Source organism: Rhipicephalus microplus, chromosome 3 (assembly GCF_043290135.1).
Source record: "Rhipicephalus microplus isolate Deutch F79 chromosome 3, USDA_Rmic, whole genome shotgun sequence".
Taxonomy (NCBI): Eukaryota; Metazoa; Arthropoda; class Arachnida; order Ixodida; family Ixodidae; genus Rhipicephalus; species Rhipicephalus microplus.
In genome coordinates, this window is record NC_134702.1 from 205,143,847 (window position 1) to 205,157,120 (window position 13,274).

The 13,274-nt window shown below is 44.6% G+C and overlaps 1 pseudogene; it reads left to right on the top strand.

Moving 5' to 3' along the window:
* Positions 1-6,576: 6,576 nt before the first annotated feature.
* Positions 6,577-13,274, top strand: part of LOC142803105 (alpha-amylase-like) — a 46,826-nt pseudogene continuing 40,128 nt past the window's right edge.

Sequence of the window (13,274 nt, forward strand, 5' to 3'; positions counted from 1 at the left end):
GTGACGTAAAATGATCTGATCCAATATAAAACGACCGACGTCACTCGCTGACGCAGAAGAGAGTGGGGAAGTTTCTGCGTAGCACGGAAGGTGATTATTAGCCACGATTACCCAGCAATTTCCAGCCGGTGTAATCGGAAGAGCTCCATTCAGATCGATATCAACACGGTCAAACGGTCGGGCAGGACAAATGAGGGTTGTAGTGGAGCTGGAGGACTTGGAGTGGGATTCTTTCGGCACTGCCAAGCGAGACAGGAACGTACCGACGAACGAAGCATTCCATGACAGTAGTAGTGGTGGGATAGGCGGGTGTTGGGTTTTAACACTCCAGCATGCGCATTGTGGGTCGGCGTGAAAGTGGTCCACATGAGTAGAGCAATAATAAACAGTTCAGCAAAAATAGTGTGTGTATCATGCTTCCCGGAATTGAAGGAAACGCTTACAACAAAGAACATGCATTACGCAAATTTGGTGTCACCACCTCTTTAAGTCTACTCCGCTAACTTTTGAACAGGGGCCGGCGACTCCAGGGCCATCGGGTCGTAAGGCCTTGTTACACTAGGTGAAGCCCCAAACTCAAACTAAAGACCCACACGTGCGGCCTTCCAGTGCCTCTCAGGAGGCAACGAAAACAAAAATGGTACCTCTAGTGCAGCAACACTGGCGCGGTTCTCTGGACCGTGCCAAAAAAACAAAAAAGCCAATAATGGGGCCGGACGATAGTCCTGCCTCTTGAACCCTGTAGTACACTAAACCTATTAAAATACACACAGCACCGTCCTGTGCTAATCATGCCGACACAAATACTGCAGTGGAATATTCGAGGCCTTCTTCTAAACCTCGATGTCCTACGGGAACTGCTCCACAAACTCCATTCATAAGTGCTGTGCGTACAAGAGACCCACTTGAAAGAAAAACGTGCAATTTTTTTATGAAATTATACCATTTTTTGAAGGGATTGAGATGATGCAATGGCATTATCGAGTAGTGTAGCTGTTACTGCTAACCAAAGAACAGCATGCAGACATGTGCCTCTTCACACTTTCCTTGAGGCAGTGGCTATTTGAGCCGTTATCTTCAATAAACTCACCACAATTCGTTCTGTCTACATACCTCAACACCGCAATTTACAAAAAAAAAATTGCCCGCAGCTTCCTTCGGGAGAACACTGAGGCGGATGCGTAGCATATAATTGGTTAACGGGGTGTTAAAGTGCGACTTACTTGGGTCGATGGCTAAATTGGTTAACGTGGTTGTGAAATGGGGTGTTAAATTGCGACTTACTTGGGTCGATGGCTAAATTGGTTAACGTGGTTGTAGGAGGGGGTGTCAAATGAGTGAACACGTACACACGTATGCGAAAGGACGGCGCTGGTCGAAGGGACGTCGATCATTGTGTTTGTGGATTCGTTGGAATTCATTTCACCGCGACCTTGGACGTCGACGCGCCGTACAAACCAACCGACGAGCGGCAACTGAGCGAGCGAGCGCCGACCTTGAGTATATATACAGCGCGACGGCCCATGCACTGTCAGCTGTTGAATGTTCTCGAAGGAGAAGCGCGCGCGCGGCACAGATGGCGACGGCGCGACGGCGCATGCGCTGTCAGCTGTCGAATGTTCGAGAAGCGGTGCGGACGGCGCAGACGGCGCACTACAAGGCGCGAGTATCAGATGCTTCCGCATCTAAAACATGAATGACAGTTCTTAATAGACGAGCTACGAGAATTGCATCTAATACTTGGGGACTTTAATCCACATAAGAGTCTCTGGGTTTACTGCCGTTGGATGCATGAGGTCGCCTGATTGAACAATTTCTTTTTTCTTCCGCTGCGTGTTTTTTTTTAATCGAATGTCCCAATGTATTACAAACTCGCAAATAGAACATTCTCTTCAGTTCGGCCATTACGACGACGCAGGCGGCGCCATGCAGCCATGCTCTGAAGCTGTCACACGGTAAAAATTTGCGACGCAGTTGTTCGGTGTCTCAGAAGTTATGAACCAATGAACGCTTCTTCACGCTTTGCGACGCTCACGTGCACGCTCGCGACATCACCGTCTCGTCCACCATTTCGACGTACCGTCGCGCCGCCTACAGTCGCTGGAATGGTCGAATACTCAGCATTGCATCTCCGTCTCTTCTTTCCCTCCCTAATTGGGAAGCTATAAGGAATCCATATGGACGTGACCACTTCCCAATAATTCTAAGCACACCAATAGCAAATTCATGTCCTTCACTAGATACTTAATGGTAGAGGGAGGCAGCCGACTGGGAACAGTTTAGAAACCTCACTGTGTTAAGGTAAACTGACCTGTGTACCTTAAACATAGAAGCTGCAGTTGACAACACTACAGCTTTTCTGATCGACTATGCAACAAAACGCATTCCACAATCAAATGAGAAGTCTGGAAAACGACTTGTGTCATGGTGGAATAACGATTGTCGAAACGCGCGCAAGAAACAAAACAAAGCCTGTAGGTTGGTGCGCAACCAACAGCAGAACACCTCACTAACTTTTAAACTATAAAGTCTGAAGGTGGGAGGACGCGGCAACAATGCAGACGGGAAACTTGGCAAAATTTTCTAGCGGGTATCACTTCCTATGCACACGAGGGTAAAGCCTGGAGCAAGGTCAGTAGAATTATCAGAATATAGACATATTCGCTCCCACTGGTGAACGCACAAAGCAAGAGTTTGGAAGATCAGGCAAACTTTCGGGGCGAACACTTCCAACACGTGTCCAGCACTTTGCAATATTCTGAGGCCTTCCAACGCTATAAAACAAGAATGGAAAAGCAGAAGCTAGAGCAAGAATGTACTAATTACGAAGCTTATAGTGAACCGTATTGTTTACCTGAGCTATAGGCATCTCTAAACTGCTGCGACACGTCTGCCCCTGGTTCCGTTCGTGTATTTCACGAAATGTTTAGAAACCTACCTGCTGAAACAAAGAGCACCATACTTTCCTTTTACAATGTTAAATGGTGTTCAGGTGCGATACCTGCTTCCTGGATAGAAGCCATCATTATACCCATTTTGAAACAGGGCAAGTGCCTATCTTCAGAGGTGAATTACAGGCCCATGGCATTGACAAGTTGCATATGTAAACTTTTTGAGAAGATGATATATACACTTCGTTGAAACAAACAACTACTTGAGCCGTACCAGTGAGGGTTTCGAGAAGGCAGATCCACCAGTGAACACCTGGTACGTATCACGGCCGAGATCCGAGACGCTTTTGTCCACAATGAATATTTTCTATCAGTCTTCCTCAATATGAAAAAAGCTTATGACACGACATGGCGCTTTGGTATATTAAAAGACCTGCATCACCTTGGTGTGCACGGTAGATTGTTCACCATAATCGAAAGTTACTTGTCCAACCGGACATTTCGTGTTCGGGTGGCCAACGTGTTGTCCCAAACATTTGTACAAAATACAGGTTTGCCACAGGGTGGTGTGCTTAGTTTCACTCTTTTTATTATGAAGATAAGTTCCTTGCGTCTTTGCATTCCACGAAATATATTCTATTGCGCATTTGTCGACGATGCAAATAGGTTTTAAGTAATGCAATCTTTGAATGTGTGAGTGACAGGTGCAACTAGTTCTGGGCAAGATCACAACATGGTCAGTTCAGAATGGTTTCAGCTTTAATGCTCAAAAAAGTACTTGCGTCCTGTTATTTCTGAAGCGAGGCCTTTGTGCTGACCCAGACATCCACCTTGATGGTCAGCATTTCTCTATGAAGACGGAGTACAAATTCTTAAGCTTAATCGTGTATAGCAAACTGACATTCATAACACACATTAAGCGTTTGAAAAATAAATTCACAAAAACAATTATTATCCTAAAATGTCACAATGCACATGTGGTGGTGATAAAAAGTGCCAGATTGATTTGTACAAAATCCTCATTCGCAATCGCTTAGATTACGGGGGCAATAATCTATCAGTTTGTAACAGAAAGTGCCTTACAAATGCTTGATCCTGTCCGTCATCTAGGCATCCGCCTAACTACGGGTGCTTTTCGCACTATAGTCCCATAGAAAGCCTCTACGCTGAGTCGAATGACTGGTCACTTCATCTGCAGAGGTCCTACATATCATTTGTATGTTTCATAAAGGTGAATGCAAACAAGGATCACCATCTCAAACCCCATAGTCAATAACGTGTCTTCCTCAACTCTTTTTCACAACCGCTCTTCGCTACGACAGCCCAACACACTTCGTGTGAGGGACCTGACGGAAGAAACGGGTGTGCCGCTCTTCGAGCAGCATCTGGCAGCCCCCTCAGCAAATCTCCCGCCTGGGCAGTGGAGAGTAATAGATTTTTATGTGTCATTCATGGAAGTCACGAAACATGTACCTATTAAACATATCCGAACATACCTTCTTGGACTGTAACACAAGTGCACCTGTCCCGAGTTCTTTACGGATGCATCTAAATCTCACACTTGTGTGTCATACGCAGCCGCCAGTCTAGTGGCTAAGGTACTCGGCTGCTGACCCGCAGGTCGCGGGTTCGATTCCCGGCTGCGGCGGCTGCATTTCCGATGGAGGCGGAAATGTTGTAGGCCCGTGTACTCAGATTTGGGTGCACGTTAAAGAACCCCAGGTGGTCAAAATTTCCGGAGCCCTCCACTACGGCGTCTCTCATAATCAAAGGTGGTTTTGGGACGTTAAACCCCACAAATCAATCAAATCAAATCACTACGCAGCCGCCAGTTCATTTTATTCATATGTCGGCGTTCTTCAGTAAATACAAGCATTTTCACAGCAGAAGCCTATGCGATTCTTGCAGTTATAAAACACTATAAAGAATTAAAACTACAAAACGCCGATTCCCTGAGTGTGGTAAAGGCTTTGGAATGAATGAAAAACACACAAATCATGTCCTCGTCTCACTATACACAATAATATGCGAAGCTCAAACTCTTAGACAGCATATTGAGGTGTGCTGGGTGCCAGGGCACCACGACATCCATGGAAGTGTGTTGGCGGATCAACTAGCAGCATCTACCCAGGAAAGCGCTGCCAATACATCCATAGCTATTCCTGCACTTGACATGAAGCCATATCTTAAACGAAAGGCAGCGGCTATGGGACAGACAAACGCAGAAAAAACGTCATCTGATAAAGGCACATCTAGGGAGCTGGTCGTCAGTTTCGATATCACGCCACACACAAGTCACACTCGCCAGATTAGGTATAGGATACGCGCACATTGTCCAGTGATGATACACCTTTATGAGATAAGTGCGGTGAACCACTCACTGTCATTCACATCTTCATTCAATGCGCTGAGTTAGACACCATTAGAAAAAATCACTTTCGTTAGCTTCCCGCAAACAAACTCCTGTGTATCTTCAAATACGTAAAGACCGATTTTGAAATATGAGTCATTGTTTGCATTTTTAAATGATATTCATAGCTTTCATGTCATATATCAAGAAAATCCATAGGACGGCCTCTCCACAGAGGCTGTTTTTGCGGTACCTACTAGCAGGAGCACCCGCTTCCTTATTGACTTTGGCAACAAAAACCTTGAGGAAGCATACTTGCCTTTTTTCCCGATCGCTCACTTGTACGTACCATTGTTATTTGGAAATTATCCCACACCCTTGGATCACACCACATATCAATGCCATAAATTTATAATCTATACACACCATTTATGCTTGCATATAGCACGTGCTTTCAGGCCTCTATACAGGCACAATTCACCCTATCATCGCAATCATTGGTCATTCCTTACATAAATAAAGGGCATGGCGCTTTTTGGCCACGTATGGCCCTCGCGCCTCTAACCTCCACTAATCATCAGTTATCATCATTCTTACCAGATTTCTTTCTTCAACAGTCAAAACGTAAATTGCTGCATACTAATATTGGTATTCACGCTCTAATTTTTTTATCGAAATGTACCTTGAAAAGCCGAACACGCTGGTTCAGCCGACAAAAAAATGCGGCTAGCAGATGACAAACAAAAGTGTACATGACGTGTGTGCCTTGTGAAAAGAGTGTATCGCAAAGTACGTGCACCGCATGTGCAGTGCTTCTGCCGATGTGCATTACGCGACGCTTATAGTGAGTTCGCGTGTTCAACCCAAGAGTGCTCTCGCCCTGTACGTGTATTTTCACTTATCTTGTGAATGAAAGACCGCATTCTTGCGAAACCACTTTACGACACCGAGAATTCTTTTTATCCAATGGCCACTCAAACACGGCCACTCACAGAGGTGGTCGCTCACGCGTACATAACGCATCGCCTGCGTGAGATAAACGCAAAAGCCAGTTCGGCACACTTCATAAACTCTTCACAAGAGGAAGAGGCAGTGGTCGCATTTGTACGCGGAACATCTCGTGTCTGTCGCTGTAAGCCTTTGGCAATAAAACACGCTCAGAAGGGAACGCTCTTCAAGAGACGGCCTCGATCATACCTTATGAACGAAAGAGAAAAATAAAGCAAACATCACACGCTCTCTCTGTGGATAGAAGGCCAACGCTAAGTGAGCTATCACCTGCTTTCTTCGCCAAATAGTACTAGGCCAGACGCAGGTCGGCTTGCAAGCAAAATTATGTGGACGTCGCAAACTTACCTACGGTCTAGGGCTATAGTTTTGCTCTTCTGCCTCTATGTCTATGGAACCAACAAAGAGCCGAATATGGTACCATGTCGAAGTGTGATCGTGCACTTATTTGAGTGGAGGTTCGACGACATTGCCGAAGAATGCGAGAGGTTTCTTGGACCGCGTGGCTACGGCGGTGTTCAGGCAAGTCGCACATTTTGTCGTCATGCTTATAATTACCTCGTAACACATGTACACTTTTCACACATACTTATACAGACCAAAAATTTTTCTACCACCATGCGTTAGCGACTACTTCGTTATATTCTTTAAAGAGCCTATACGTTACGGTTGAATCGGAGTTCCTCGGATTGTACATGTAGCATGCTGTGAGAAAGTTACATCTGAGGCATAGGCAGATAGATAGATAGATAGATAGATAGATAGATAGATAGATAGATAGATAGATAAATAGATAGATAGATAGATAGATAGATAGATACGCCTACAAGCAACATCAATGGTAAACACACCAGAGAATACGACGTTGCGGTCATGATTTATGTATTCAGTCTATAACTTAAACGATGTGCCACTGGAGCATTGGAGCATGATCTATTAGTTGTTGGAAAATAAAAAAAAAGCCTTAGTAGCTGTCAGCTCGTGTGAATAGAATGCACTTGGTTCATGTTGCTTTCGGCGTACCTTATATACCTAACGTAAGATTTTAGCCAAGCTATGTGGGCCAACCTGCATACAGACCCTTGCTTAGCCGACGGAAAAAAGGCGGACCAGCATTCAGGCCCCCTCTACCCTGCCCGCCTGAAATTGTGCGGTCTTGCTTATTGACATATACACACACACACATACAAACGCAGCCACGAACCAACTTAAAGTGCGGCTGAACACGCCACCCGCGCCTCCTAGCCCCAAAAAATTGTTAGCTATGCTAGTGTTGCAGGGGGCTCAGTCGTCTTTGCCCACACCTGTCGTCTTTGCCCACAAGTTATGCTTAGTAACTGAGGGTCTTTGCCGCACCTAGACGTTCACTTAAATTAGTTATCAACAAAAACAGTACAACCGTTTTTATAGTGTTATCAGGACGTTTGTTTAAATAAAGCGCGTTATCGCCTTTAATGCATGGCATTTTTCTCTTACACGTTTTTTAAAAAAGTCCCAAATTAACACGTTATTTAGAATACTAATATTCGATGTTTAGGACCACGATTAAAGCGTTATTGAACCAGCGTGCGCCGAACGTGCAGGGGGGTGTCGTACATTGCATACACAAGCTTGATCGTTATTCGGTTGATTTTCGTTACACCTTGGCTCATACCAATTTTTTGTTATCAGAATAATTATGAATATATCACGGCCCACAAAGTCGTCCACAGCTACGTAAAATCGTCACTAAATGAAGAAAAAAAAATGCCAGGCTTCCACGGAACGCGCAGCACAGTCGCGAAAGCTGGTAGAGAAGCCTTAAATAGACTTTTCTGAACATTGTTTTGGTAGGTGCTACAAGCACGATTGCTGTGTACCCACTACGCAATAAATAAGCATACTTTATGAGTAGTGGGCCGGCATTCATTATGCTATCTTCAGTAATTCTTCAGAGAATCCTGATGTACACCACACATTTGCGAGAAATTTTGTTCTAATTTTTCGTGCAGTGGTTGACGAAGATGAAGAATTAGGTCTGAATTTTGGGTATGCTCTGCAATTATTAGGTAATCAATAAAAAGCCTTGTGATCGGTTGCAGCGTTGGATGACCCACTCGTTACGCAATTCGCATTGTGTGACGCCTGGTTGTTCCTATGCTATTTAAAACGCTTCAATACTCATATTAACGCGCTTCCTTTCCCAACATCAAGCCTGCCTATAGGGCAAGTTTGCAAGCGAGTTCCAAGCTCCGGCATGGCTCGGTGGCACAATACTGCGCTGGCACGCAGGGGACCCGAGTTCGTATCGCACTACGCCTTTTGTGTTTTTATTTACTGAGATTTATTTCTTATTTTGTGTGATAGTAGTTACCGACACCGGCGGCGACGGACAACTACAGCACCGCACGTGACCGGTGTTGTGATCCCACAACAGCTTTCGTTGTAATATCACTTAACGACAGAGCGAATCGCCATAGCTCTGCGAACATGTTTATGGCAATCACGAGCTGCAACATGGCTTGCGCAGCCTCCGTAACGACATTTCGTACGTTACAGCACGACGTTTGGCTTTGCACGCTTGCGCACAAGCGCCGTTTATGCGCACATGGATAAACGTGGCGCTCTTACGAAAGTAACGCCATTGCTGACGCCACGTATGCTGTGCTACAACATTCTAATGGCATATCAGTGATGCTTTGAACGAGGAATTCCAAAGAATAGAAATTTTCACAGCATTATGAAGACGTGAGTTTTGTAGAATTTATTAAGCTAATTAACATGGAAGGTGGTGGTACCATGAGCGGTCTGTTTACTGACCACTAACATGACACACAAACAATTAGGAGGGCGTCCAAACTGCTGAATGGAATGACTAGTTCACTTTAGATTGCCTTCATGTGCACAACTTCAGCATGACAGGGGCGGGGTGAGAAAATAAAATGTACAAAAGCCTACAATCTCCGACAGCTGCGAAGAGCCACTTTTTTATTAATAAGTTACGTTTTTGCGTGATTGAACATTTCATGTGCATAGCACTCGTTAAAAAAAGGCGACAAAGGCGTTACGGAACAAAATCGAGCAGGCCTGCTCTCCATGAAATTTTAAAATTAGGATATTATTTTCGAATGGTTCATTTTGAGACGTACAGGGTTGCGAACAGTTTTTTTTCAGCTCTAACTGTTTGTATTTATCATCAAATTCTAGAAAGCTACTGGTTTTACGGATATGCGCAGCTTTGCATGACGTGCATCAGTATCAAAGTAGCTAATGTATGGTTTTGCTAAACCGCCTAATACATCTGTGATTAGCGGCACTGCCAACAGGTGTCTAATGTTTTAGAGGTGAGAACCGTGCATGTTCGTCGCTTATTTAATAATAGCTAATAAAGAAGCCGAGTTGGATACACTTTCTGAGGCCTCCCATAAACATTTGTCTCCGTTAATGAGGTTTGTAATAAAGAAAAGGCGCAGTGCATATACCAGCTACCATGACGTAAGACGGATTCAATCCACCTTAACCTGCACTTTTGCTTGACTTGGAGCCTTCGTCTCTTCTCACAATGTGCACTCAGCAGAACACAGAAGTTAATACTAAGCCTTCTACGTATGAGAGCGAAACTAAATACCGTGCTCCTCGATATGACTTTACCCATACATACAGACATTGACATGCCCAGTATACAGAAAGTCACAGCTTTGCCGCAAGGACGAAGCAATGAATGCGATAGCAACAAATTGGAAGGTCACGCGCAGAATGACAAGCAGATTGAAACGTGCCCCGCGTTTCTCACGCAAAATGACGCACGAAACGTACCTACAGGTACATATGAACGCGAATAAGCATCTCAGTTGTTACTTCGCTGTGTCTGAAAAGCGCGCCCTTTTCGCAAATGGAGGCTGTGCAACAATTGCAGTGACCTTCGTGCGCCCGGAAACTACAACAGAACCACTCCGGCAAAATCCAAAGGCTAGTCAAGATGTACGATCAACCCCACTGCAAGATAGAGGAGACCCACGCTGAGAGAGGCGCTGCCGAGCGTGGCGCTGTCAGTCAATGTGGGGAGAAAACTGGTTGCTCGAGTGTTTGGCCCTTCCGCTGTCCCTTTCAACCTACTTGAAAACGCGTTGCTTTGCTCGTACGCTGCACGCGTTCTGCACGTGTTTTTGAGAGTCTCGCGTCGCGCGCGGATATGATGTATACGCTCTGTCCGCATTTAATAGGATGCCGCAATCGAGGATTTTTTTTTTGTGGCAGCAATTTGGTAAAAGGGCAGCGAAGCAAGTTGTAGCAAACGACGCCGTCCTCGTCAGAGCGAAGTGCGTTTCGCAAGTGAAAGACGACGCTGTTTACGACGATAGAGGTGAATAAAACTTTCTGTACGTTCATAATTATATACCTGTTTTATTTGGTGTGCTGTGTGTACTATGCACTATGTTTGTTACTGGATGCATGGGTAAGGCCGCTTCTCGTGCTTTAGGTTAAGTGGTTCTTGCGCTGTGACTGCTATTAGTTGGGATACCTTACTTTACTAGCACCCACCCAAGTTATCGTGCGGTATATACACAGCACTTCAAAAATAAATGGTCTATTTGGGGCTTCTTTCTCACCCACAAGGAAAATTGATATCTATCTCGCGTGTCTTTCCTTGCATTATCACCGTTCTCATCGCGGGTACCTTGAGTTCACGAACAGCGTGCGTACCATCATGATGAGCGCCCAGCTTTCAGAAAAACTTTTTTGTGTGTGTCTAATCTGCAGGGGAAGAGCGCATTGCTATACAGACATTTTATTTTGGTCACGTATCAAAAATGCACCGCGTTGTTCGGGCTGCCCCTGCACACTCAATAACAACTTGTTCACTGTATCTGCCAACGGACGTGCAACAACGGCCAATGCATTTTTTCTTTTTTTCATAGTTCTCGTGGTCGTGTCCACTCAAGCGGGAGCGTCGCATCTCCAGCGGCAAATGTAATTACATCGCTGGCATCTCTAGCGAATCAAAATCGCTTGAAAGCGAGTCATAGACATCGAGGAAAGCAGAATTTTCTTCATCTTGCATTGCTGGGTCGTCTTGAGCAATACCTTATGGCACAGCCTGCTCCACAGAATTTTGTGCTGATCCGGCTGACCTCACAGAATGACGCTTCCACCTAAGCAAAATAAAGTTGTGGCAGAGATTAGATCGTGGCGTTCACAACAACGTTCATACGTTGGAGTTTTTTTATGCAGATATTGTACGGTGATCATCATTGGGCATATCTGTAGTGCGGCAGATAATAATAGTTTTTTTTTATCATCTTCAAGTATAAACTGTACAAGAATTCTGAAGATGAGTAGACGCAGTTTCCGTGATCCTGTTAGTAACGCCTTACATTCACAAAATAAAACAAGTACTACATACGAAATCAAACTCTATAAAAACATAAACGATGGCAAAACGCCTAGTTAAAACTACAATTGTGTCCATCTGTGTGCACAGAAACACTTCATACAAGAACTTCACGGAGAAAGCAATAAAAATTTATTGATTAAACGTTTTGCACTGTCCGTTGCTTGAATCATTTTTACGTTGTACTAAAACTATCAAAAAAGTAATGTGCTTGTTACTAACTGCGTTCCAATCTTACCCTTAAAAGGTAACGGTGCTAAAGTGCCATGTTCGATCAAAATCCTTCTATTTTCGCTTGACTTCATAATTGCGCATACGCGGAACGAATTATCGCTGAGCTTGAAACGAGGAATCAAGAGCCCTTAGAAAATGCTTTAAAATGCATAGATAGCTACGCGCTTCACTGCCTATCATACCTCTGCGCCATTTCCGCGTGAGGTGCCCGTTTCTTGTAAGCCGCTGGAAACAATGTCGGCACATAAGACGGGTGCCGACTTGAGTCATTTTTGCAGTTTCTCACAAAATGTCTGCTACAAATTATTGTCCAAGCTTTTGGCAACCACACACTTCCGCCGGCGCTGCGTAGATATAGAAATATATAACAACACATTACTAATACCACATGCGTACACAGCTTCAACTACTACGTCCCCAAAAATATAGAATAATAATAGCAGCGTAAAATATTTTTTTTTGCTATTTTTAACAGCGCTCTAAAGATGGACGTTGAAAATTTACACATTTAAGATGGGGACGTGCAGTTCCCAGAAACTACATATATTAGAGGAACGGTGACGCAGAAATAAACACCTGTTATTTTTAATGCATAGTGCGTCTGCTAATTTTCATGAAAAAATTGTTTACTTACTTATTTCGGCGCACTGCTTTAATCCATTCCTGTCGTCTGTTTGTTTCGTACCATCGGTTTGGGAATCGGTAGAATTTCACTGGTGGAGTCGACCCCTTCGTGTTTGCATGGTTATTGTGACTGTTGACGACGCCGTAATAGTTTCCCCTTTTCTGTTAAGGTGACATCGCGGAACGAGGGACGTTTCACGTGCAGCGCGCGCTTCGCAAATGCGTGGAAGCCAAAGGGAGCGGAAGGGTCGGAAGGCGCTACTGTTGTGCGCTTTTTCTGGCAGGGGAAAGGCAATCGCTGGCGTCGCCGGGCAAACTTGAGCGGGTCTCCCCTATAAGGGCGCGTGTTTGAGCGTACACCCCTTATTCCCCAGGTGGGCCAAAGTACGCGTGAACGCTAAGAGCCGCCGCACGCTCACTGTGCCATCTTGCTGATAATGCTAAAAATACAGCAGCCCCCCCCCCCCCCGAGATAGCAGGAAACAGCGGTGAGTGGTAGATATAAATAGCTTACGGTTTGTATGTCCTAGGAGGTACCCCACGGTGGTTCAGTGGTTAACGCCTCGCATTTACGACGCGCCGGTTGCACGTTCGATGCCACGTTGTGGAGTCCTTTTTGTGGAGTGTTGTATTCCTTCCGTATATATATATATATATATATATATATATATATATATATATATATATATATATATATATATATATATATATATATATATATATATATATATACATGTACGGTGCATGACATCGACGCTGACGCCGGCGGCGAAATCCAGCCGAGAGCGTTAATGTA